Source organism: Triticum aestivum, chromosome 3A (assembly GCF_018294505.1).
Source record: "Triticum aestivum cultivar Chinese Spring chromosome 3A, IWGSC CS RefSeq v2.1, whole genome shotgun sequence".
Lineage (NCBI taxonomy): Eukaryota > Viridiplantae > Streptophyta > Magnoliopsida > Poales > Poaceae > Triticum > Triticum aestivum.
Window position 1 is genome coordinate 548,628,568 of NC_057800.1, and position 4,452 is coordinate 548,633,019.

Genomic DNA, 4,452 nt, shown 5'->3' on the forward strand with positions numbered 1-4,452 from the left:
CTCCTCTGGAAAAACATCCGGGTAATCCTTCACTACATGCACTTCCTCCTGAACAACTCCCGTAAGGGCATTCACTTGACTCCTCCTAGGCACATGTCTAGATACATACTTAATCCTTTTTCCTTCCGGGGTGGTGAGATAAATTGACTTACTAGCACAGTTAATGCTTCCTCCAAACTTTGACGTCCAGTCCATACCCAATATCACATCCAGTCCTTGTGACTCCAAGATAATTAGGTCGGACGAAAAAACATGTGTGCCAATGGTTAAGGGTATCTGGTCACACCATCGGCTGGCCATATACTCTGCTCCGGGTGAACTTACTAAAATAGGGGTCCTAAGGGTTTGGGTTGGTAGTTTAAACTTACCCACGAATCCCCTTGATATGTATGAATGCGATGCACCAGTATCGAAAAGAACAAGAGCGATAAATGACTTAACCAAAAACTTACCTATTACCGTGTCCGGCTGCTCTTCAACCTCCTCCACGTTAACGTGGTTCACTTGTCCTTTGTTGAATGGATTTGGCTTGTTCCCAGCGCTCCCATTTCCATTGCCATTCTTTCCTTCAGGGCACTCCGTGGCGTAGTGTCCAGTCTTCCCGCACTTGAAACAAGTAACATGACTTAAGTCCCTTTTGGCGGGTGTGGCTGGGTTGGGGTGGTTATGATTATTGTTGGTTCCATTCCCATTCCCATTCTTAGATCCATTGTAGTTATGCGATCCTCCTCCAGTGTGGTTGTCACATCCATGGTTATGAACAAGTCCTCCCGAGTTCGGGGTTAGGCGAGGTTTCTACTGAGCTCCCGAGTTATACTTCCCTTGTCCATACTTCCTCTTGCGGCTCTCAATCTGCTGCTGCTTCCTTTCAATCATAAGAGCCTTATCTACCAACTCCTGGTAGTTGTTGAAGGTTGCTACCATCAACTGCATGCTCATCTCATCATTCAGCCCTTCCATAAACTTCTCCTGCTTCGCGGTCATCTGTGGCCACATTATCAGGGGCGTAGCGAGATAACTTGCTAAACTCATCCAGGTACTGAGCCACAGTACGGTTCCCCTGGTGTAGGTTGCGGAACTCCCGCTTCTTCATTTGCATAGCTCCAGTGGAGACATGGGCTGTGCAGAAAGCTTGCTGAAACTGGTCCCAAGTGACATTGGCTATAGGAAAAGTGGTTGTGTAATTCTCCCACCATGAGGCTGTTAGTCCATCCAATTGATGTGCGGCAAAGTGCACTCTCTCAGCATCTGTGCAACCTGCGGTGGTCAACTCCCTTCCAATACGGCACAACCAATCGTCCGCAACTATGGGCTCGGTGCTACTGGAAAACATTGGCAGTTGTAACCTTAGAAAATGGGCTAGGTTGTCCACGGGCGGTGGGTTGTTGTTGTTGTTGTTGTTGCCCTAATTCTGAACTAGCAATTGCATCAACATATTCTACTGTTGGGTCAACTGGGTGAGCTCCGGTGGGAAGGCAAAACCGGGGTCACGTCTCGGAGGCATATGAGGGGTTTAGATGGAAGAGATTTAGAATAGAAAAGTGGTCTAATGAGAAAACACTACCCATATGCACATGAGACAAACACAATCATTTCACTCAATCAAGCAAGCAAGGGCATACAAACGATCTAGAACCATCGCACAAGTTCTCAACTACTACTAAATACATGGGGGAATACTAGTTGTATATGGTAGTCATCTAGAAATTTTGATCGGTGGAAGACTCCATGATGTCTGCTCCAGCTTCTTCTTCATAGTCATCATCACTAGGATCAGAATCGGTGTCGTCGATGATGATGTAGTTGTCCGGGCAAGTGGGATCTTCGTCTTCGTCTCCCGGTGCTGGTCCTCCCATGAATACTCCGATCTTCTTGACTAGGTCGTCATTCTTCTCCAGTAGTGTCTTGATTTCCTCCTCATATCCATCGCGTCTAAACTTGAGTTCTTCCTCTAGTTCGATGATTCTAGTCTTCGCCTTCTTTAAGTCCATCATGTCCACGCACATCTGGTTTTCCTGACGTCGGATGTGCTGGTTTAACTCCTGGATGAAAGCTGCAATGGATCTATCCTTCCTGGTGCTGATTACTTCCCATTGCTCATCTCGGTGCCCACATATTTGGTAAATAGTGTCCTTAAGCTCCCTATTGTAAACTTCTCCAATGCGTCCAATGGTAATGTGGGCTGCCATGCTCTTGCCTAGACTCCACGTGGGTGCTTCGAAAGAAAACTCTATGGGTTTAGAAGTTGGCGAGAAAGTCCTTCTTGGAACTTGTACTTGAATCATCCAGCACTCCTCTTCAGGTAAAGTGGTGTTGTATGTCTCGGTGAAGCTTGGTATTCCAATGTTCAAGTACCTAGTGACTTCCTTCAAGTGACGTCCAAAAGGTGTGTCTTCATCCGGTTGTGCAAACTTGTTCTTCATCTCCGTCATCCTAAAGAGTAGAAGATGGAGAGGAGTCAGAAATGAGAAGAGAGGTGTGACCTAGGGTTTATCTTAGTGGCCATGTCCTACACTCAGCATGTGCTCTGATACCATCTTGTAGCGACCCGACCTCAGATGGTCAAGTCTCTGTGCTTCAGTGTCATCCCTGGATCGGTAATGCTGACACACACAGTACTCGAAGGATTTATAACAGAGTAGCAATCACACACTTATTACATCGAATGTCTCAAGAGAGAACTTATTATAATAATATGGCTTAAGGCCGTCTAATACGATAACAGCGGAAGGCTTGGAAGATGAGGTGAGTCCATCAACTCCAACGGCATAGCTGAGCTACACGGCAACGACCTAACGTACCTTACTCCTCGTCTGAAAAGTCTGCAACATAATACGTTGCAACCCGAAAATGGGTCAGCACATGGAATATGCTGGCAACATAACACAATAGAGCAAGAACAAAATAATGCTATCACTATATGCATATATGGCTGGTGGAAAGCTCTATGGTTTATAGTTTTTGCGAAAAGCCAATTTTTCCCTACAACAAAGGAATAGATTTTAATTTTACTATCATGGTAGTTGAAACATCATTGAGAATGTTCCTCCAACTCAATCCCAATTAAAGTGATTAACAACCCAACAATATTAATTAAACATGATGATATACATGTGATAACCCAAGTACTAGATACTCAAGAATTATCCATAACCGGGGACACGGCTAACCATGATTAGATTGTACACTCTATAGAGGTTTGCGCACTATTCCCCACAAGACTCGATCTCCTCCGTTGTATTTCTCGCACTACAGGGTGTTTGAGAAACGGATGACCGAGAAACAGTCTTTCAGAAACATTAACTCTCTACTCCGGACAGACCATACCAAACCTACATCCCACTACCTGCTGATCTGCCTCTTCAAGAGCTTCACGTAACTTACTCAACTATGCTAGAGCCCATAATAGCTTGTGGCTGCACACGGAAGTTTCTAGCATGAATCATATCAGTTCCCTTTGAGCCTGGGTGGCGGTCCATAGGAAGATCACACGGGTACTCCGGGATTTCCAAAAAAATACAAGCAACACTGGGTACTCCAGGTGCCTCAACCACCCAGTTGTTTGATTAAGTTGCCACCTTAAGTTGAACCATTAATTTAACAATCTCACATCTATCATGGATTTCACTCAAACCCAAACCACGTCTACGAGCATAGCATAGCATAGTAATATAAGCAACACGTAGAGCAACTCCCAAGGGTTTGAATGTAATAGGGCAATAGGTTCTACCTCATCAACAACTTCCCAAACCACAAGTTAATGACGTCCTAATCATGCAATGTTTGAGGATTGGAACTAATGCATAAAAACTGGGTGATAAAGGGGTATGATCAAAGTGTTACTTGCCTTACTGACGATCTGCGAAACCTAGGGACTCGTAGTAGCATGCTTCGCACTCCGGGTGTTCTGTCGCAAGCAAACAATAGCATACATAAGTAACAAGCAACGATGCACAAGCCAAACTCAAATAAAAGAGGTTGACCAGAAAGTTCAAATTAAGAACTCTGTTTTGCAAAATGAATCAAATCAAACGGAGCAACGAAACTCAAACGGCGAAAGAAAGAAGCTTCGTTTACTAATCTGAAACTAGGTCAAATTTTACAGTAGAGAAAACTTGTTTGAGTTGGTTAAACGGAAAGAGGGTTTCGAGATGAGACTTTGGGCGCTTGAATCGCCTGATTCCGACTAACGAGCGAAAAAATAAACAGAAACTAGGATCGGATCAGAAATCGCGATCAGAGAAAAAATCGCGGAATAAATCCGATAAAAGAAAACTGACGAACAGACTAACAAACGAGCGTTCGTTAGCTGTATCTAACGGGCGAAGAACCGTTCATTAACACGGACGGATCTAGGGTTTCTAAAAAACAGAATGGTTTTATAAAAAAAACGGCGACTACCTCCGGCGAGTGGTCCGGCGAGGCGAGGTGCGGCGGTGGAGCGGCGGCTCG